The sequence below is a fragment of the Ranitomeya imitator genome, chromosome 2 (assembly GCF_032444005.1).
Source record: "Ranitomeya imitator isolate aRanImi1 chromosome 2, aRanImi1.pri, whole genome shotgun sequence".
In the NCBI taxonomy this organism is placed as follows: domain Eukaryota; kingdom Metazoa; phylum Chordata; class Amphibia; order Anura; family Dendrobatidae; genus Ranitomeya; species Ranitomeya imitator.
The window spans coordinates 296,440,101-296,463,591 of NC_091283.1; the positions used below are offsets into that span (position 1 = coordinate 296,440,101).

General features: G+C 46.9%; 1 pseudogene; it reads right to left on the reverse strand.

The window, feature by feature from the left end:
• LOC138663302 (oocyte zinc finger protein XlCOF7.1-like) overlaps positions 1–23,254 on the reverse strand; it is a 144,119-nt pseudogene extending 120,865 nt beyond the window's left edge.
• Between the last annotated feature and the right edge of the window lie 237 nt (positions 23,255–23,491).

Sequence of the window (23,491 nt, forward strand, 5' to 3'; positions counted from 1 at the left end):
GAAACACATACAGGGAGTGAATTCATTCTTTACATACAGATAATTATAGGCCGTGTGTATTTAGTCCTGTCTATTACCTGGTGATGTGAGGGGCTGGGGATCCTCCATCACAACGTCCTTGTACAGATCTTTGTATCCTTCTAAAAACTTCCACTCCTCCATGGAGAAATAGACAGCGACATCCTGACACTTTATAGGAACCTGACACATACAATGATACCGTCATCCCCCCGATCTCTTCATAGTGTTACTGTATAATGTCCCAGCATTCCCAGCAGTCACCTCTCCAGTCAGCAGCTCAGTCATCTTGTAGGTGAGTTCTAGGATCTTCTGGTCATTGATGTCCTCATGTATCAGGGGGTGAGGTGGAGGCCCCGTGATTGGGCTCAGGGGTCTTTCCCATTCCTCAGACACAGGGTCCAGACAGTGATCACTAGAGATCTTCTTCACCACTGTGTAATCCTGGTTATGGAGAGACACATTAATAAATCTCACTACAGACATTTCCAGAGTCCTCACCTCTCCAGTTCTGTCCATCTGTTATTCCCATAGATAAGAATGATGTAATGTGACATCATCAGAATCTCTCACCTTTCCTGTAAGCCGGAAGAGGATCTCTAGGGTGAGGTGTAATATCCTCTCCCCCATCTTATCTCTGTCCATATCCATCTTTGATGGGTAAATCAGGAAATTTTTCTTTTGTAGAAGATCTTCACTGAGAGGATCCGATATTGTAGAGACCTGAATGAGAAGATGAGCCGATGTAACATCATAAGAATCCTGTGTAATAATACAGTTACTGGAGATAATAAGGGAAACATGACGAGATTTATTATTTTACAGTATTTAGCTTTATTCTTTACATTTACTAATAAAACATATATATATATCAACCCCCTGCAGATTTAGCAGGTTGCAGGTTTACACATTTGGAATTAACTTGGCATTGTGACATTTGGACTGTAGATCAGCCTGGAAGTGTAAAATGCACTGCAGCAAAAAAGAATGTTATTTCTTTTTTTTTTTTTTTTTTAAATTGTGAAAAGTCTTTTCAGAGGGTCATTTATTATTCAACCCCTCAACCCACCAGAATTCTGTTTGGTTCCCCTAAAGTATTAAGAAGTAGTTCAGGCACAAAGAACAATGAGCTTCACATGTTTGGATTAATTATCTCTTTTTCCAGCCTTTTCTGACTATTTAAGACCCTCCCCAAACTTGTGAACAGCACTCATACATGGTCAACATGGGAAAGACAAAGGAGCATTCCAAGGCCATCAGAGACAAGATCGTGGAGGGTCACAAAGCTGGCAAGGGGTACAAAACCCTTTCCAAGGAGTTGGGCCTACCTGTCTCCACTGTTGGGAGCATCATCCGGAAGTGGAAGGCTTATGGAACTACTGTTAGCCTTCCACGGCCTGGACAGCCTTTGAAAGTTTCCTCCCGTGCCGAGGCCAGGCTTGTCCGAAGAGTCAAGGCTAACCCAAGGACAACAAGGAAGGAGCTCCGGGAAGATCTCATGGCAGTGGGGACATTGGTTTCAGTCAATACCATAAGTAACGTACTCCACCGCAATGATCTCCTTTCCAGATGAGCCCGTAAGGTACCTTTATTTTCAAAGCGTCATGTCAAGGCTCGTCTACAGTTTACTCATGATCACTTGGAGGACTCTGAGACTGACTGGTTCAAGGTTCTCTGGTCTGATGAGACCAAGATCGAGATCTTTGGTGCCAACCACACACGTGACGTTTGGAGACTGGATGGCACTGCATACGACCCCAAGAATACCATCCCTACAGTCAAGCATGGTGGTGGCAGCATCATGCTGTGGGGCTGTTTCTCAGCCAAGGGTCCTGGCCATCTGGTCCGCATCCATGGGAAGATGGATAGCACGGCCTACCTGGAGATTTTGGCCAAGAACCTCCGCTCCTCCATCAAGGATCTTAAGATGGGTCGTCATTTCATCTTCCAACAAGACAACAACCCAAAGCACACAGCCAAGAAAACCAAGGCCTAGTTCAAGAGGCAAAAAATCAAGGTGTTGCAGTGGCCTAGTCAGTCTCCTGACCTTAACCCAATTGAAAACTTGTGGAAGGAGCTCAAGATTAAAGTCCACATGAGACACCCAAAGAACCTAGATAACTTGGAGAAGATCTGCATGGAGGAGTGGGCCAAGATAACTCCAGAGACCTGTGCCGGCCTGATCAGGTCTTATAAAAGACGATTATTAGCTGTAATTGCAAACAATGGTTATTCCACAAAATATTAAACCTAGAGGTTGAATAATAATTGACCCACACTTTTATGTTTAAAATTTATAAAAATTTAACTGAGCAACAAAACTTTTTGGTTTGTAAGATTTATGCATCTGTTAATAAATCCTGCTCTTGTTTGAAGTTTGAAGGCTCTAACTTATTTGCATCTTATTAAACCTGCTAAATCTGCAGGGGGTTGAATAGTACTTGTAGGCACTGTATATACACATATACATATATATATATGAGAAACATATACAAATATATATATATATTTAGTAGGCCACAGACAACAAGCAGTTTCTTCCTTGGAGTCGGCAGCTGAATACGTTTCTCATAGACTCATCTTCTATAACGCTAATTCTCTTCTCGTTTACCGACACTGGAATCGGCATTAGCAATACTGCAGGAGATATTCATTACACGTGACAGGAGAAATAACTACTTCATGATGAGGACGACATCTTCATCTTCTACTACGGCTCTAGAAACATATTAGGCCAGAGTCCGTCACTGACTCCATCGCCACCGGCCGTCTATATGAAGGTTTCCCGTCTTCCCCGCACTGTAATCTTCTATCACGTTAGATCTCAGGTCTGATTCACACACAGAAGTTTGAGGCTTTAATACAGGGATTTTTGTGTTACTCACCGTAAAATCCTTTTTTCCGAGACGCTCATTGGGGGACACAGGACTATGGGACACAGGACTCTGTGTGGGTGTATGCTTCTGCCGCCAGGAGGCTGACACTAAGTAAACATAAAAGTTTAGCTCCTCCTCCGTCATATACACCCTGACACTGGCTACCAGAGAATCCAGTTCGGTGCAAAAGCAGTAGGAGAACCAGAAAATAATATTACCAGCATAAATACAGAAAACTTATGTCTAGAAAAGACCTCACTAACTGATAATATCAGATACAAGAAGACAGTAACCATCAGGCTATCAGGGAGGGTGCCGTGTCCCCCAATGAGCGTGTCGGAGAAAAGGATTTTACGGTAACACAAAAATCCCTATTTCTCCTTCACCTCATTGGGGGACACAGGACTGTGGGATGTCCTAAAGCAGTCCCTGGGTGGGAAATTAACTCACCGGTTATAATTATCCAGGCAACTGTTGTTCACAAGTGCGTCACCGCCGCCTGAAGAATCCTTCTACCCAGACTTGCATCTGCAGAGATCTGGGAGTGGACATTGTAATGCTTGGCAAAGGTATGCAAACTAGACCAGGTTGCAGCTTTGCAAACCTGCTCTGCTGAGGCCTGATGCCGAATCGCCCAGGAAGCCCCCACTGCTCTAGTGTAGGGAGTTTTGATTCCAGCCGGAATTATCATGCCCTTGGCACAGTAGGCCTCCTGAATGGTCGCACGTATCCACCTGGCCAGGGTAGATTTCGAGGCCACGCATCCCTTCCTGCGACCCTCTGGGAGGACAAACAGAGCATCCGTCTGACGAAAAGGAGCTGTTCGGGAAATGTACCTCCTCAGCGCTCTCACTAGGTCCAACGTATGGAGAGCTTTTTCCACACGGTGCATAGGCGCCGGACAAAAAGAGGGAAGAACTACATCCTCATTAATGTGGAACGAGGAAAAAACCTTCGACAAAAAGGTGCTGGTCTGAGCACTGCTTTATCCCGATGAAACCATAAAAAAGGAGCACGACAGGAAAGGGCTGCCAGCTCTGATACCCGCCTTATGGAAGTTATGGCCACTAAGAATACGACTTTCCAGGAAAGGAAAGTCAAAGAGATATCCTGAAGAAGCTCAAAAAGAACTTCCTGTAAAGCTATTAAGACCAAATTACAGTCCCAAGCTTCCATTGGAGTCTTATTAGGAGAGACCTTATGAGCGACTCCCTGAAAAAAGGTCCTTACCTGTCGGTTAGTAGCATTCCTGCTCTGAAAAAGGACCGACAATGTTGAAATCTGCCTTTTAAGAGTACTTGGAGCCAGCCCTGAATCCAGGCCTGCTTGGAGAAAGGCAAGAATATTTGGGACAGAAAAACGCAGAGGAGGCAGCCCACGCCATCTGCACTATGAAAGAAAAACCTTCCAAGTGTGATAATAAATCCGAGCCAAAACGGTTTTACGTGCACTGATCATGGTATCTGCTACTTCTTGGGAGAACCCGGCCTGAGCTAAAACCCAAGATTCAGCGGCCAGGCCGTCAAACGTAGGACCCCGGAGTTCTGGTGGTAAATCGGCCCTTGAGATAAAAGATCCGGACGATCGGGGAGCTGCCATGGAACTCCGGCGAGAAGCTGTACTAGGTCTGCGTACCAGGTCTGCCGTGGCCAATCCGGGGCGATCAGAATAGCCGACACTCTTTTTGACTTGATTTTCTTGATTACCCTCAGGAGTAGTGCCAGAGGAGGAAACAGATAAGAGAGATGAAAGTGGTTCCAAGTCAAAACTAGCGCATCCACGGCGATTGTCTGTGGATCTCGGGCTACAAATCTGGGAACCTTGGCATTCCTTCTGGACGCCATTAGATCCACGTCCGGAGTCCCCCATAGTTGGCATATTTGCTGAAATACCTCAGGATGGAGAGACCATTCCCTGGACGCTAGACCCTGTCGACTGAGGAAATCTGCTGCCCAGTTCTCTTCGCCCAGAATGTGGACTGCTGAAATCACTGAGTGATTCCTCTCGGCCCAGAACAGTATTTGTTTTACCTCCTGCATGGCTGCTTTGCTGCGGGTGCCCCCCTGATGATTTATGTAGGCCACGGCTGTGGCATTGTCCGATTGAATCCGGACAGGGCGACCCGCCAGAAGATGATGGAAATACTGCAAAGCTAGTCGAACTGCCCGAATCTCCAAGAGATTGATAGGAAGATCTGATTCCCGAGGAGACCAGCGCCCCTGAGCAGTGTGGTGAAAGAACACCGCTCCCCAACCTAGGCGACTGGCATCTGTTGTAACCACTAGCCAATCGGTTGGAGGAAAGGGTTTCCCCTTCAGTAGGGACGAGCAGTTTAACCACCATGAAAAAGCCTGCCTGACCTGGGGAGACAACCGAAATCTGCGGTTGAGGGAGAGTGGATTCCTGTTCCATACTGCTAAGATTGCATGTTGGAGAGGTCGGAGGTGAAGCTGTGCAAATGGCACTGCTTCTATAGTTGCAACCAACCTTCCTAAGACCCTCATGTAGGACCGGATCGTATGAGGGTACAGTTGTTGAAGATTTCTCACTTCCCGTCGAAGGGCTAGGACCTTGTCCTGGGGAAGGACTGATAGGGCTTGAGAGGTATCGAAAATCATTCCTAGAAATGAAATTCTCCGAGATGGTACTAGGGATGACTTCCTTAAATTCACTAGCCAACCCAGACGAGAAAGGGTGTCTAGAGCAATGCTGACATTTTCCTTGCAAGCTTGAAAGGTCAGCCCTTTGATTAGAAGATCGTCTAAATATGGCAAGACTACTATGCCTTGGGAGTGCAGAATGGACACCACAGTTGACATGACCTTTGTGAACACCCTGGGGGCGGAGGCCAGCCCGAAGGGTAAAGCCGTGAACTGGAAGTGTAAGTTGTTTAGGGCGAACCGGAGAAATCTTTGATGGGAAGGAAAAATGGGAATATGTAGGTAGGCATCCTGAATGTCTATCGAAGCCAAGAACTCTCCCTTTTCCATTGAGGCAATAACTGACCAGAGAGATTCCATCCGAAAGTGACGAACGTTGACAAACTTGTTTAAGCGTTTCAGATCCAGAATGGGCCTTACTGTTCCGTCTTTTTTGGGTACTATAAACAGGTTGGAATAGAATCCCTGAAACCTTTCTTCCCTTGGAACAGGAGTGATGACCCCGCTGCGACGAAGGGACTCTATGGAATTGAACAGGTCTCGTTGGTGGGACTCGGACCTGGGAAGACGGGATGGGAAAAACCGGCGAGGAGGCTGACAGACCAGCTCGATCTTGTATCCTGAAGACACGAACTCTCCCACTCACCGGTCGTGGATTAAATGGAGCCAGACCTGGTGAAACAAAAGCAGACGTCTGCTGTTATGATCTGATGGTTTAGGATCAACATGGGACAAGCTCTGAAGGAAGTGGTATCTGTACTGACCGCAGTCCCTAAGCTCAACACCACACTAGAAGTAGCCGTGGGATGTTCCTGTCACTCCCTAGACACCTCGTCACAGCCTAAGAACTAACTACCCCTAAAGATAGAAACAGGAAAGTTATCTTGCCTCAGAGAAAATCCCCAAAGGATAGATAGCCCCCCACATGTAATGACTGTGAGTGGAGAGGGAAAAGACATACATAGAATGAAACCAGGATGTAGCACAGGAGGCCAGTCTAGCTAGATAGAAAGGACAGAACAGGATACTGTGCGGTCAGTATTAAAAACTACAAAAAGTCCACACAGAGTTTACAAAAATCTCCACACCTGACTAAAGGTGTGGAGGGTAACTCTGCTTCCCAGAGCTTCCAGCTAACAGAATTAATCCATACTGACAAGCTGGACAAAACATGAATGCACAGAAATATTTAGTCCACAACGTGTGGACCGAAAAGAGCAAGCAAGGACTTATCTTTGCTGAACTGGCAAGGATAACAGGGAAATCCAAGCAGAGAAGTGAATCCAACCAGGAACATTGACAAGTGGCACTGGCTGAAGGGAAGGGCCAGGCATAAAAGTCGAGCAGAAAGACAATTAGTGGAAGCAGCTGCAGACTGCTAAATCAAAGGAGCAGCCATTCCACTTAAAACCACCGGAGGGAGCCCAAGAGCAGAACTCACAAAAGTGCCACTTACAACCACCGGAGGGAGCCCAAGAGCGGAATTCACAACAGTCAGCCTACTCTGTCGGTGGCACACCGAGGAGGCCTCCAGTCACTTGGCCGAAAAACTTTGAGTTCTAGATCCTCTGGATTCTTCCCCCCCTGGTTGGCTGTATAGGAGATCCGATTGTCTCGGTCCTGATTGGGCCGACCCTGCGCAACGGCGCCTGGTGCAGGGGCCCATCTAGAATTGTGAAAGGGTCTGAAACGGGTCTGGAATTGGCGACAAAAAGGCTGTCTAATCCTCTGCTGTGGAAGAAACTTGCTTTTCCTTCCTGTGGAATCAAAATAAGTTGATCCAGCTTCTCTCCGAATAAGCGACCCCCCTGATACGGTAAGGTTGTAAGAGACTTCTTAGAGGTAGAGTCTGCCCGCCATGTTCTTAACCAGAGAACCCTTCTAATGGCAATTGCATTTGCCGCCGCAGATGAGGCACAATCTGCAGCATCTAAGGAAGCATTAATCAGATAGCTTCCAGCCAGCGCTGTCTGAGTTGACATTTCTGCCAGCTCTGCTGGTAAATCCCTTTCTTGAAGAGCTCTGACCAAGACATCATAGCTTTAGCAACCCAAGTTGCCGCAAAAGAGGGAAAAAGGGCTGAACTTGAAGCCGCAAGCACGGAACGAGTCAAGCTTTCTATAAGATGATCTGTAGGATCCTTAATAGACGAGCCATTAGGAAGGGATAACAGAGTATTAGAGGCTAAACGGGACACCGGCGGATCTACTGAAGGAGTTTCTGGCCATTTACTACATAGCTCAGCAGAAAAGGGGTACCTAGCCTTCAAGGCTCTTTGCCCTGAAAAACGTTTGTCCGGGTGCTCCCGATTTTGCCGAATTGGCCCGCTTAAATGAAACCCTGTAATCCGAGGATAAAGCGGGTTCGTCTTCTATCCCCAGGGACTGATTGACAGCCTCAATCAGGCTATCTACAGACTCCTGAAACCCAGGAGTCTCCAAATTAAGAGACCCTTCTGAATCATAGTCCGTCTCAAGTTCCCCGCTCTCAGCTGAGGAGGGTGAGCATGAGACGGAGCTCCAAGCACCTGACGGCCCAGGCGACGCTGTGCGAATTCGCTTTCCCCGTGTCTGCCTAGTGTGAGTGTGGCCCCTGCAGGCTGAAGGCTCCTGAGAACCCAAGGCCATCTCCAAGACAGATGGACTGCTGTCCCTGACTGCTGGGGTCTGAAGAGACTTGATTGCCTGTTAGGGATGCCATGGAATGCGACAATGACGTGACCCATTCCGGTGGAACTACCCCAGTCTCCGCCTGAGGGGCAGGAGTAATTGCCGAGGAGATTGCTGGGGAGCTCGCAGGGGGGGCTCCTGGGCGCATTCGGAGTCACAGGCCTCGCAGAGGTGATTACTCTGGGCATGCAAGAAGGCAGAACAATAGGCTACACAAACGTTATATAGAACCGTGTGAGACTTGACTTTTCTAGACATAGCGACTGATATGCTCAACCCAGGCCTTAAACTGGGAAAAAACAAAGCTTCTGCTGTCAGGCTGGAGGGTAGAAGCACTTACCCCAGTCCTGTGTCCCCACAGGTACAGTGTGGAACCGACACCAAATGAAGAAGGGCCCTTTTATCCCAGCTACCCCCAGGGGGCGGAACCACCGGGATTGTAGCGCCATGCGGCCTGCTGCGGGCCGAAGACGGGGCCTAGATTTGCCTCAGCGCGACGAGGAGGGATGACCAGGAAGTGGACACATCGGTGGGGCTTAACAGCGCGGCCTGCCCTGAACGAAAGCAGGCCCGACTAACCCAGAAATGCACCCGGGACGCAAGGCCGGGACCTGGGCCTCTGGATGACCGCGGCGCCGACCGCATAGGAGCCCCTAAGGTAACATTAACCAGGAGCCCCCCCTTCTTCTGCCCCCTCCATTTGCAAACTGTACTCTTCTAAAGGAGAGGAGCAGCATGCAACCTTAAAAATATAGCGGGGAGAGCCGAATACCTGACGGTGCAGGAACCCTGGCTCCATATTCCACCTGGGATTAGGAGAGGGACCGTCTACCACCCTTCTATCACCACAGTAAAACATAGGTGTAGGAAGCAGGGGGGGGACGCTCGGACATCTGAGGACTCCTGTGCAGCCTATGGTCTAAGAGTACATGGGGTGGTCAGGGCTAAGTCCGGCGTGCAATCCCACGTAGCGGGAAAGGATACGTGGAGAAAAAACTCGCACGTGCTTACCCGTTGCTGGTTTGGGGAGATCGGGCCCTCAAAAGGGTCCGTCGCCCCTCTGAATCCATACGATGTTGAAACAAGGGTCCATAGGATCCGGACCCAGACGTGTGCCTCCTTCAGACACTAAGCATGAACTGGATTCTCTGGTAGCCAGTGTCAGGGTGTATACGACGGAGGAGGAGCTAAACTTTTTTTTTATGTTTACTTAGTGCCAGCCTCCCGGCGGCAGAAGCATACACCCACGGTTTTTCACACGGTTAAAAAAACGCCACGTTTATATGTGGTTTTTTTCCTGCGTTTGCGTTTTTGGTGCACATGATGAGAAATTTCACAAGAGAAAAATCTAGATAACAAGACACCGCCAATGGGACTACAGAGGGCGTGTATTATGGGATTTCTTTATATAGACCCCTGAACAGCTGTAATCTTCAGATTTTGCTCCTGTATCCTGTGTCATGATGGATCTTCGCATGGAGAGCTTTTATTTCAACCTGGATTTGAGCATCAAGCTGTTTCTTGCCTGTGCTTTTGCTTGGGAGCAAGACAGAAATCGCGAAAGATGGAGAAGGAGACAACGTAGGCGTTTTTGGAGACACCCCATTATCGAACTACGTGAGAGCTGTGGAGCCTATCACACGCTGTATGGCAAGCTTAATGCCAACCCGGAGAAATTCCATGAATATACAAGGATGTCGCAAGACTCGTTCCAGGATTTGCTTGCTCGTGTCCAAGGAGCCATACGGAGACAGGACACCCAGCTCCGTAGAGCGATTCCACCGGAGGAACGTCTGCTGGTTACATTAAGGTACGTTCCAAATCTAAACCAATGACAGTCCAAATTTTGGGTTTTCTGACATGTATGTTTTGGGCATTTTCATTTCTTTCTTTAGCGTAACCACCCCATAAATAGAATAGATTGTAATTTTTTTGTAATTTTTGGGGGGTTTGTTTTTCTTACAGATTTCTGGCAACCGGAGAGAGTTTATCATCCCTCCACTTCCAATACCGGCTTGGAATATCCACCCTGTCCGGAATAGTTGCGGACACCTGCCGGGCTTTGTGGAATGTACTCCGGGATGAGTTTATACCCCTACCCACCTTAGACATGTGGCTTGAAATTGCGGAAAAATTCTGGAGTGTGTGTTATTTCCCCAACTGTTTAGGAGCAGTGGATGGAAAGCACATTCGCATTATCAAACCTGCCAGAACAGGATCGGAGTATTTCAATTATAAAAAATATTTTTCTGTTGTGGTCATGGCAATAGCTGATGCGAACTGTCGCTTCATCGCCGTGGACATTGGAGCCTTTGGCCGTGGCAACGATTCCCAGACTTTCAAGAACTCGGATATGGGCCGCCGTGTGTATGGCAAAAATTTCAATTTTCCCCCGCCACAACCTCTCCCCAACACTCAAGGTCCACCGATTCCATTTGTTATGGTTGGGGATGAGGCCTTTCAGATGTGTGAAAACCAACTGAAGCCCTATTCCAGTCGGGACTTGAACCACACTAGAAGGATCTTTAACTACAGACTGACCAGGGCCCGAAGAACAGTAGAGTGTTCCTTTGGCATTCTGGTCTCTAAATGGCGCATTCTTGCATCAGCCATAAATCTAAAAGTGGAAACAGTCGACGAGGTGGTCAAAGCCTGTGTGGTTCTGCACAATTATATAATGACTAAGGAGCAACCCAACATTGAAGTGGATGAACCAGTTGCACACCCACTGCCCGATTTCCAGCAACACCCGCTGCGGTCAACTGCAGCAGTTGGTCACATGCGGGACCAATTTGCTGCCTTTTTTGATTCAGATATTGGACGTGTGTCATGGCAGGACAATGTTTTGTAAATGTCCTGTTGTAATTAGATCTGTACCAGTAATTTTCTGAAATGATAATATGTCTCATTAATACATTTTAGTTTTGGTTGTGTTGACCGTGTCTCCTATGTTTTTCCTCTACAAACCAAGGCTGTCCTAAAACTAGCAGTATTTGGTCTGTATTTAATATCAGTTTTTGTAATCCAAAACCAGGAGTGGGTGATAAAGGCAGAGGTGCTAGTTATTATGTTAATATCATAATTTACTTCTAATTGTTCCACTCCTTGTTTTGGCTTACAAATACTGATATAAAACACTGACCACATACTGCTAGTGTGACGGCAGCCATGTTGCTATAAGCTTGGTGACGACATTGCGTCCTGATTCTGTTCTGCAGTATCCATTGGACACAGACTGAAGAGACAATGACTGTCGCATTAAAGAGATCTATACTCATCAAGTCAGGTGTCAGAAATAATGAATTCATGATGCACATATAACAGCCTCATGAATTCACTATTTCTGACACCTGGGCAGGTGAGCATAGATATGTAGCGTGTGACCACCATCGTCCCTTCAATTTGTGTGTAATAGATTATGTATAAAGAAGAGAAAATGGAGGTTATACAAGGCAGTTCTCTACTCACCAGGTCAGGTGTCCTAACTAATGAGTTTTTTGACACCCGACCTGTTCAGTAGAGTTCTGCACTGTATTTCCGCCAGTTTCTCTGAAGACTGCCACACTAATCTTTATTTTTATATAGCGCTAACATATTCCGCAGCGCTTTACAGTTATCATTATAACATATTACATTATCATCGCTGTCCCCAATGGGGCTCACAATCTAAATTCCCTATCAGTATGTCTTTGGAATGTGGGAGGAAACCGGAGGAAACCCACGCAAACACGGAGAGAACATACAAACTCTTTGCAGATATTGTCCAGGGTGGGGCTTGAACCCAGGACTCCAGCGCTGCAAGGCTGCAGTGCTAACCACTGAGCCACCGTGCTGCCCTATTCTGCACTAGTCACAGACCAAGCAGAAAGAAGAGATTATGGAGATAATACATCTATTATTTTTGAGCCCACCTCATATCTTTATACTAAAGACACACAAAGCTGCAGTCTTTTTTTATAACTACTGGAGATATGATGTGACTCAAAAATTAAGTGTGTGGCGAAGTTTCTTATTTGGCGCACGGTGTGCGTTGCCAGCGGCGATAGATGCAATAAACCAAACATAATTGGGGAAAATCAAATTGTATTTATTTTTTAACAACCAAAAAAATGTGTTTAACTGCGCCGGCTTGGGGTAGAGTGATGTAAACGGGGCGTGTGAAGCACTGCGGCCTGGCTAACCGTGGACGACGCAGAGGTGACAGGAGAAGGGGCAATGAAACTAGTGGGGTCTGGTAGTTTGGGGATGGGGCTTGACACATGAGAGGCTTGAGACGCACTGGAAGGGTGAGACAAACCTAACATTACAGACACATTGGGAGGTGAAGGGGGAGGAATGCTAAGAGTCTGTTGTTTTTTTTGTGTGTGTTTTTTTAGCTTTGCCGGGTTCTGGGAGGTCTTGGTGGGCTCATATGGCGTGGCGGTGGGTGACCTGTCAGGGTCCGGCTGCACCATGCCAGAGTCCATAGTGCTCGTAGAGCGTGCAGCCATGCCAGAGTCCATAGCGCTCGTAGAGCGTGCAGCCATGCCAGGGTCCTGCTACATCGTGGTGTCAGTGGAGGAGGTCCAAGCAGGAGCAGCGGTTGTCATGGTGGTGGAGGTGGGATATCCAACTGCACTCGGCATGGTGATGGTGCTGTAGTGGTGTCCGGCTGTGGTAGGAATTGAGGTGGCCGTGCAGTGGTATGCAGCTGAGGTCGGCATTGAGGTCAATCGTGACAGTGAAGGCACAGGTGGATATGCCGACACTGTCTGCTGGAAATACCAACTCTGCTGCATAGCCTGCACGTAAGCAGCATTGCAGGCCTGCATGACACTCAGCTGGAGATCAGGAGTAAGGTGTTCCGACATGCCCTGCTCAATTTGGTTAAAAAAATGATGTGCTGGCCTCTGGAGGTCGGCTTTTACTTGGTCAAGACTTTTGGTGACCTCCTGGATACGTGCATTCAAGACGCTATGTGAAACATCCATTCGGTCACCCAAAGCCTTGATTGCTTCGTGTAAAACCGAGCTCAAGTGCAAAAACTCGGGCATGAGTGACCTGTCCGAAGCCCTCTGCCGCTGCCGGGAGGAGCCCAAAAAAAAAGGGGCAGTGGAAGAGGACTGCGAAAGGGGAAGACCTGATGGACCAGCTCCCTGGTCTCCAGTTAGTGTGGAAGGCCCACTTGCTGCTGCGCTGCTGGATGGCTGGGACGGGTCCGTGGCTGTCGGATGAAGGACCGTTCCAGAACCTGGGCCAACAGTAGTGCTCCATTTGCTGTGAAAAAAGGAAAAAGAAAATTAATACCAAAAATTAACAAGACGCAAAATCGTGTGGAATATAAAAATACAGATTATGGCAATACAATACAACCTAATGCACGTGATAAATACTTACGTTCTCTGGGCAAGGACCGGTGCTAAAAATGCCAGAACATGATGGTATTTGTATGTTCTGATCCTTGCTCCTGAACCACTGGGAAACCGGCTCTCTTGACGCAGGTCCTTGTTGAAGCGGTCCTTCATCGAACGCCAACGTGTTTTGACTTTGGCCACTGTTAGAAAAAAAAATTGTGGTCAGAAAAAGGACTTTGGGCCGTGCGCACACAACTGTGTGTGATGACAGAAACTCCTGAGAGTTTCTTTCATCACACACAGTCGAGTAAGCATGGCCAAGGTCTCTGCTGCTTCACACTGCAGTGCAATACTTACCAAATGCATTTCGGACCCGAGTCAGGGCATTGTCCCAGCCATCCCACATCTCTTTGGCCACCTCATTCCATAAGCGCCGGATCGTCACGTTGTTTGAGTGCAGTGGATCCCGGGTGTCCCACAACGGGACTCGCTCCTGGACCAGGGAGAAGAGGAGGTCATTCTCAATTAGATCATCCTCCCGTTGTGGAACCTAAAAATTAAATAAAGTCATTAAAGTTTGGTCAATTAACATAAGGATAAGAAAGAAAAAAGATGCCGAGAAATGGCATGAATAGGAAAGAAAAATAAAACACCAGTACACAGGCAGAGATGCTTACCTGTCCAAGGCCTCCAACAATTGCACTAGCCAAGGTGCAGCAGGCCCAAGTAAGTGTTTTTTTTAGAATAGGACTGCCAATATGTAAGGACCCTTGACGTGGGTTGGCAGCTTAAATATTGTGGCCATAATATCGACCAATACCTTGCATACATTGTTATGTTTTTGGTGCACTGTATATTTTTCCAGGGTGCGGCTGGGCCCTAGATGGCTCTGTATACTGTGGCCTCTGTTCACACAGGATGCATTATGGCTAGCCCGCTATATGGCGTCATTAATAGGCTTTGAGCCATATACTGTGCATTTCTGTGTGAACATGCCACATACAGACTATTTGTTTGCACAGGTGCACAAAGTGGCCAATTCCTGATTGTAGGGTGGCTGCCTTATCGGTATTATTGCACCTGTGTATCTGTCATCTTTACCTTGGCTAGTGCAATTGTTGGAGGCCTTGGACAGGTAAGCATCTCTGCCTGTGTACTGGTGTTTTTTTTTGTCTAGAATAGTGGAGGTTTTTCCTCTTATGGTGTTTTTTCATGAATAGGTAAGTCAACATACAAAAGGATTCCAGAAGAAAAAAGTATAGAAATACGAATGGAAAGAAAGGAAGATTCAAAAATATTACACTGAGGATACATAAAACAGTCAGCCTTGTATACGTACCCGCTGCCATCTTTCCACCCGACCTTGACTCCGCTGCTCCTGCCCTGTCTCTGCCGCAGTAGAAGAAGAGCTCCAAAAAAAAGAAAAATTCAAATTGTCACATGTGTAGATGTGACAGTGAATACTTACCAATCTGACGAGGCAAGTACTCACCTCACTGACATGCTCGACTTCCGACGGCCCAGGAAGAAACTCCTCATGAGAAGAAACAGAAGAAGAAGACATTCTGATGCATGTAGAAAGAAAGAAAGAAATGCAAGAAATTAGGACATGTAGAGACAGAAAATAGAAAATAAAGCCATTGGCTAGGATCTACTCACATTGTTCAGTGTCTTGTTTTCCTCCAAGATGTAGCCTTTGTCTCGTCTGCTTCAGTGTCTGCTGAGTAGTGACCTGCCAATGTCCACTCCCTCCCTTTATCTCCTTGTGTGTGGGGGGTGGCTTATCAGTGTCTAGACATGTTTTTCTCTTGTAAAACGCATGCATTCACGAACGCAACCAAACGCATGTGCTTGTGAACTCATGCGTTCATATAGACAGCAATGCGTTTTTTTGTCGCAATCCACCGCATGCGTTTCCAGGCAGGCGGCAAATTGACGCCTCTAAAAATTAGTACATGTTGCATTTACGCGCCAAGCCGCAAACGGCAAAACGATGCATGCGTCGTCAAACGTGGCAAAATGCGAACAATCAAAAACGCATGCGTCCCTAATGTTAAATATAGGAATACACAACGCATGCGGATGAAATGCTGCGGACACAACCGCAAATGTGAAACCAGCCTTACTACGATACTTACAGGCCTAATAATGGTGTCTGGGCTGCAATGTATGAAGGTCTAATAGGCCGGGCCAGAGGCAACGTCCAATAAGTTACCTTTTAACCTATGTAGCGGTTTGTACTCACTCGGCTCGGTTGAGGTAGGCACAGGAATTGGTATTGCTCCAATGTCCAGGCAAATTTATTTAAACTTCATAATCCACTCAGGATAGCAAAATAAAAGAACAGCCTTTTCCGGCACAAAGTGAAAACATAAATTAAAAAGTCCATACAACATACAGCAGGTCCGCCCGCTCAGGATAGGGTCCAATTCTTTATCACAGACCAACACACAGGAGATCCACACATCTCCAGCTCCAGAATGAGAGACTCGGCCTCCATTTTATTTGCCAAGATGGATCGCCCCGTGGTACTTGGTACCGGGTCCTTCGGTTCTCAGGGGGATGTCACGGTGGCTGACCCGGTCCGTGGCCCGTGGGATGTCCGTGTAAGAGGGAAAGGTCTTTAAAGGGATATGTTCGTGACGCCACCTGTGGTATTCGGTCACGGTGACCGACGCTGCTAAGGGGTCCTCTGGGGTAATATTATGGCAGCTAGATGGTATACCTTCCCACAGGTGAAGTGTGTCCCCAGGGCTTCGCAGTGTGTAGATGGTGGATGGTGTGAGGCGCAGTGAAGAACGAGGACACAAGTTCGCAGTCTCTTTACCTTTTACTGAAGGCTTCAGCATCCACAGTCCAGAGCACAGATCACAGGGCTGGCAGAGTCCGGCCGGTTTGGAGGCAAATCCAGAGTCCCCTTATCCAGATAGAAATCAGTAGCCTTCCTCTAGCGCCTTGGTGCTGTAGTACCTTACTGCTGAGCCTCTCATAAAGGTCCTCACAGACGTTGTAGATGTTAGCTCTCTCTCTTTGTCCCCCAGATGGATAGGACAACCCATATGACCCGCGGCTTGAGGCTTTTTACAGGGACTCTATCATGTCCCGGCCTCTCTTGGGTGCCACCTTGCCTCCTGGGCATTGGGCGGATCAGTAACTTGCAATTAGCTGTCCTGCCGGTCTCTGGAGCAAGGCATAAAGGACTGCTGCTCCCTCGGTGTTCCGGCTACCGGGATCCTGCGCCTCAGAAGGAGGCAGCCTGTGTAGGGCAGAACTCCTTCTGGTATCCACTCCTTCGCTATGACTTCTCACTCTCTACAATAAAGTTCTCTTTTCGTGTCCTTTCTTAGGAACTGCCACATGTGCTCCGTGACTCTCTGTCCAGGCCTCTGACAGGCTCCCACCCCTGTCAGGGACCAACTACCTGAGCAAAGCTCAGCCAGCAACTGCCTAACTTCCTCTCCAGGCCACCAGTTTTACCTAAGTGTGAAGAGTGCCCTAATAAATAGGAGCATAGCTCCCCCTGGTGGACTGGAGTATGAAATGTGTTGTATGTTTGTGTTACCTGTATTTGGTTGTCATTCTTTGCCTCCAAACGTAACATCACTCCCCCATAGAGGAGAATGATATTACTGCAATGACCAGGACCCTGGGGCGCTGCACTATCATGCCCCTGGGGTTGGGATATGCGAGCAGTCATTCCCACCCATCTCTTATGACTGCTTGTAAAACCCGGCCTTGGAATGGCTTAATAACTCTCTCAGCACTATATGTTCTGGAGCATGTTTCCGACCTCACATCACAGCAGCTAATAGTGGCAATGACAGATATCTCTCCTCAAGGACTCATCTGGTGGCCACCATACACCCCCATACACGTTAGACTAAAGCCGAAAGCACAGATTTTTGGGGGTTTGGTCAACTATATAATGTATTTGGGGGCCTCCCAACAGATGACGTCAGGCCATAGAAAGATCTAGATAATCCTCCGCTAGAGGAGTCTGGGGGCGACTCGCTCATATAGACCACAGGAAAGCTGGAATATTTGTGTGTATGTGGGAGTCGGGAGAGATGGGCGTCTGCCAAATGACCATTCAGCCAACTCTTATCTCATGTGTATGGGGCCGTTAGTATTACACTGACAGGCAGTGATGATACACGGCACTACAGTAGTACAGGGCATGACCGGAGCCATCAGAGGCTTGGATGTTGTATGATTGTACTGATCAGAGAAGTTTAAAAAAAATGTTTCAAATTGAAAAAAAAAATTACAATTTTAGCAACAAGAAATATCTGTCACTATATGGAAAACAGAGTCGCTGCACAATGTTAGTTAAGTCACGTCCATAACAATTTTATTATACCCTATATGACTCCATATAATATATGAGTTTCACTTTTTGTATTGAAGAACTGAAATAAATTAACTTTTTGATGATATTCTAATTTTCTGAGATGCACCTGTACGGGTGGGGGTACGGCGGAACTGTGTGAGCGGCAACATATATACTGCATAAGGCTACTTTCACACTAGCGTCGGTACGGGGCCGACGTCATGCGTCAGCCCGACGTACCGACGCAAGTTGTGAAAGAAATGAACAACGGATGCAGTTTTTCAACGCATCCCCTGCCCCATTGTAATGTCCGGGGAGGAGGGGGCGGAGTTCCGGCCGCGCATGCGTGGTCGTAAATGGCGGACACGACACACAAAAAAACTTACATGGAATGTTTTTGTGCCGACGGTCCGCCAAAACACGACGCATCCGTCGCACGACGGATGCGATGTGTGGCCATACGTCGCAATGGGTCGCTGATGCAAGTGTATGGAGAAAAAACGCATCCTGCGGGCAACTTTGCAGGATGCGTTTTTTCTCCAAAACGACGCATTGTGACGTACGCCTAACAACGCAAGTGTGAAAGTAGCCTTAGGGGTGTAAAAAGGAGTGTAATAAAAAGAACAATTCATCAGGGCTGTGCGGCATTTGTACAAAAAGACTGCCATCTGCCGTCCAGACGGGACCCTACGGAATCAATGGGAAGAGGGAGGGTTTCAGGAAGAAAGAGTCTAGATGGTACACCAGATCAGGTGTAAAGCGCTGCGGAATATGTTGGCGCTATATAAATAAAGATTATTATTATTATATAAATAAAGATTATTATTATTATCAGGTGACCTTGATGACACAGTTTACTTTTATTATGAAGGTCATAGCCCCAAAACCAGAACAGATTTGGCACCAAGCTAAACAACTGGGTGCCAGGGAAGAATTTGAGGTACCAGGCCATGGTAAAGTGCGCAAGGCAGCTGGTTATGGAAGCAGAACCCAGGCGACACCAGACAAGACCCAGAGTCCAGAATATGCCTGTCAAGGCCTGAGAACGTGACCTGTACTGGTCAAGACCCAGAGTCCAAACTATGCCAGGCAAGAGCAGAGTCACAGCTCTTATTACTTCTGGGACAAGACACATCCGCCTTTGGTCAAGCACTGAAGATCTGTGAGGAGATTCCAGTCAGTAGTACAGGCCTGCAGAGAAGAGCAGGAGGGGCGAGTAACAGGGGCTATTGCTTCCAGCACTGACATCAGTACAGGTAAAGAAGGAAAAAAACAGCACCACATTTGTCTTTTTATTTAATCCATAGTTTGCAAAAAGTTAAAAACATACGTGTCATTAAATATCAAGTCATCTGTGCCTATGAGTAAGGACATGAAGTCTGAAACGCGTTAGCCGTGTGGGGGATGTTTGCCCCTTGACATTTACTGACATGTATGTTTTTAACTTTTTGCAAACTATGGATTAAATAAAAAGACAAATGTGATTTTTTTAATGGAAATCACCTGGTGCTGTTTTTTTTCTTCTTTGCCTGCATTTACTAGTAGATTCCAGCCACATTGCACCCATGGCCCTGTGATACTCTGGTCAGCACTGATTAATTCCTTTTTCCCTTTGTTGAGTCAGTACAGGTGTTTGTCCAGGGTAGTACAACAGACAAGGTGAAAGCTGGTTGAAGTGAAGGCGGCCCAGCGAGCCTTGATAGGCTTTATTAGGAGGACTTATGGCCTAACGGGAAGAGACGGAGACCCCACTATGGCCGGTGTTCGCAGAGTAGAGTGTTGTCGACTATATGTGTCAGGAAAATCCCCCTTGTCAGTAGCTAAAGGAACATGTGGTTAGAGGCTGCTATTACAGTGAGAGTGAGGCGGAGAATTCATTGTGTATCTGATATTGTATATTTCACCTCGTAATCACCCTGGTTTGCATTATTCACTGTTGCCATAGTGATCACAATTCCCATTATCAGGGAAATAAATAATTATATTGGTTACTTCCATCTTGTGTATGTCTGTGTGTTGTATAATAATAATAATTTTATTTATGTAGCGCCAACATATTCCGCAGCGCTTTACAAATTATAGAGGGGACTTGTACAGACAATAGACATTACAGCATAACAGAAATCACAGTTCAAAATAGATACCAAGAGGTATGAGGGCCCTGCTCGCAAGCTTACAAACTATGAGGAAAAGGGGAGACTCGAGAGGTGGATGGTAACAATTGGCTTTAGTTATTCGGACCAGCCATAGTGTAAGGATCGGGTGTTCATGTAAAGCTGCATGAACCAGTTATCTGCCTAAGTATGTAGCAGTATAGACATAGAGGCTACTAACTGCATAAAGTGTATGAGAACATGTTGCGAGGGACCTGATTATGTTTTTTTTTTTTGAATGGGCCACACAGGGATAGTTAGGTTAATGTGTTGATGTGGTAGGCCAATCTCAACAAATGAGTTTTTAGGGCACGCTTAAAACTGTGGGGATTGGAAACTGCAATATAGGTGGTACCTCACTCCTGACAGGTTACACAAATTTTCTCCCTCAATTTCAAACTGCTGCTGGAGGTGTGGAAATGGCATTGGCTCCCTTTTGCATATCTGGTGGGACTGCCCCTTGATTAGAACATTCTGGGACCAAGTGTTCCGAAATTATGGTTTGATCACAGGCAAGCACATCACCGGTACTCCGGAGATAGCATTGCTCGCCATGATTCCCGGTTCGGTGGGATCCCAAAAAAAGGATATCCTCAAGTTTTGCCTAGCGGCTGCTAGGACATTAATCCCCCGCCAATGGCGAGACCCGGTTCCCCCCGATGTTTTGGAGTGGTTTTCAGAATTTGAAACCATCTTTAGGTTGGAGGAAACTGATGCAGACATTTCACAGGCAAGGGTCTCCTTTTTAGGTATCTGGACTGAATGGATTTTATTTAAAGATTCTGCTCGTTTCCCTGACCTGTTTACCTGATACGCCTGTCTATTCTACAGTTGATTACTAAGCTATTTTTCTTTTCTTTTCTTATTCTCATTTTATATTTCTTTTCTTGAGCCCCACCTACTTGGGCTCCCCCCTCTATGTCCTCCTCTTTCTATCTCCCCCCTGGGTGAGCCTCCATGATAGCGGTTTCCCTTTGAGTCGCAGCACCAGTTTGGTGTGATAGGTCTGTACCATGATTTACCAGTTACTTTTATAATTATAATGATACTATTTGCGTACATGTCTCGCTCTTGGGGACATGGGCGATCTGATTTTAGGTATGCTTTTTTATTTACGGTTTTGAAAGTCCTCGCCTGTTGCGGGGGCAAGGAGTTTTTGCTTATAAGTTAAAGTTACCGTAGTAATTCTGGAGGGTTTACTCCCTCTAATTTGTTTTTCTTTTCTCTCTTTTATGTAAGATTTATGCAAGGTTTGTGAATGAGTGTTTTTTGCGTTACTCTTCTAGAATTGTATATTATAAGGAAAAGTACTTTGCTCATTGTCGTAGTTTTTAACTACTGTTTTTCTTGTAAAATTCTCTTCTCTTTAATAAAAATATATTTACACAAAAAAAACTGTGGGGATTGGGAATTAATCGTATTAACCTAGGTAGTGCATTCCAAAGAATCGGCGCAGCACGTGTAAAGTCTTGGAGATGGGAGTGGGGGGTTCTGATTATTGAGGATGCTAACCTGAGGTCATTAGCGGAGCGGAGGGCACGGGTAGGGTGGTAGACTGAGACCAGAGAGGATATGTAGGGAGGTGCTGAGCCATGGAGTGCTTTGTGGATGAGGGTAGTAGTTTTGTACTGGATTTTGGAGTGGATGGGTAGCCAGTGTAATGACTGGCACAAGGTAGAGGCATCGGTGTAACAGTTGGTGAGGAATATGATCCTGGCTGCAGCATTCAGCACAGATTGGAGCGGGGAGAGTTTGGTAAGAAGGAGGCCGATTAGTAGAGAGTTACAATAGTCCAGACGAGAATGAATAAGTGAAACAGTAAAGGCCCCTTCACATTTAGCGACGCTGCAGCGATACCGACAACGATCCGGATCGCTGCAGCGTCGCTGTTTGGTCGCTGGAGAGCTGTCACACAGACCGCTCTCCAGCGACCAACGATGCCGGTAACCAGGGTAAACATCGGGTAACTAAGCGCAGGGCCGCGCTTAGTAACCCGATGTTTACCCTGGTTACCATGCTAAAAGTAAAAAAAAAAAACAGTACATACTTACCTACAGCCGTCTGTCCTCCAGTGCTGTGCTCTGCTTCTCTGCTCTCCTCCTGTACTGTCTGGGAGCCGGAAAGCAGAGCGGTGACGTCACCGCTCTGCTTTCCGGCTCACAGACAGTACAGGAGGAGTGCAGAGCGCAGCGCTGGAGGACAGACAGCGTTAGGTAAGTATGTAGTGTTTGTTTTTTTTTACTTTTAGCATGGTAACCAGGGTAAACATCGGGTTACTAAGCGCGGCCCTGCGCTTAGTTACCCGATGTTTACCCTGGTTACCAGTGAAGACATCGCTGGATCGGTGTCACACACGCCGATCCAGCGATGTCAGCAGGGAGTCCAGCGACGAAATAAAGTTCTGGACTTTATTCAGCGACCAACGATCTCCCAGCAGGGGCCTGATCGTTGGTCGCTGTCACACAGAACGATTTAAATTAACGATATCGTTGCTACGTCACAAATAGCAACGATATCGTTAACAATATCGTTATGTGTGAAGGTACCTTTAGAGTTTTTGCAGAGTCGAAAGTAAGAAAAGGGTGAATTCTAGAAATGTTTTTGAGATGCAGATAAGAAGAGCGAGCCAGTGATCGGATGTTGGGGGGTGAATGAAAGCTCGGAATCAAGGATGACCCCAAGGCAGCGGGCATGTTGCTTTGGAGTAATGGTGGAACCGCACACGGAGATGGCAATGTCAGGCAAAGGTAGGTTAGTAGAGGGAGAGAACACAAGGAGTTCAGTTTTTGACAGTTTCAGTTTCAGATAGAGGGAGGACGTGATGTTAGAGACAGCGGTAAGACAATCACTGCTGTTTTCTAAAAAATTACCCGGTATCCGGTCACCTGCTTACAGGGGCATTATACTGTGTGGGGGGCATCATATATACAGCATAAGGGGCATTACACTGTGTGGGGGCCAAGAAAGGGGCCCTCTACTATGGGAACAATCCGTTCCCTCACATCCTGTCTTCCATAGTTGGGTCGTATGTATTAATTACAGTAAAACAGAACAAAAACGTTATGATTCTTTTAAAGTGGCAACAAAAACACCAAAAGAGTCTTAGTACAGAAGGGGTTAATGTCCCCCGTGCTCAGTAATGGGGAATCTCCACTTACCTCCACCCGCAGAGCCACGCTCGCGCTCCACATATATGGCTGCTCTGTGCGCACAGGACCTGTAATGAGGTCACAGAAGGGGAGGAGTCAGGGGTCACGTGATCAGGGGCCTCAGGGAATGATTACAACACCTCCCTCATTTTCCCTCACTCCCATTCACTACACGTTCTATCAGCTTCCACCATAGTAGCTTGACCCTGATACATGCTCACTAGGTTTATGCCTCCTGTTACCAGAACAGCCGCGATCAGGAGCCAACACGCGCTCTTCGAATAGACAGCCGTCACATACAAG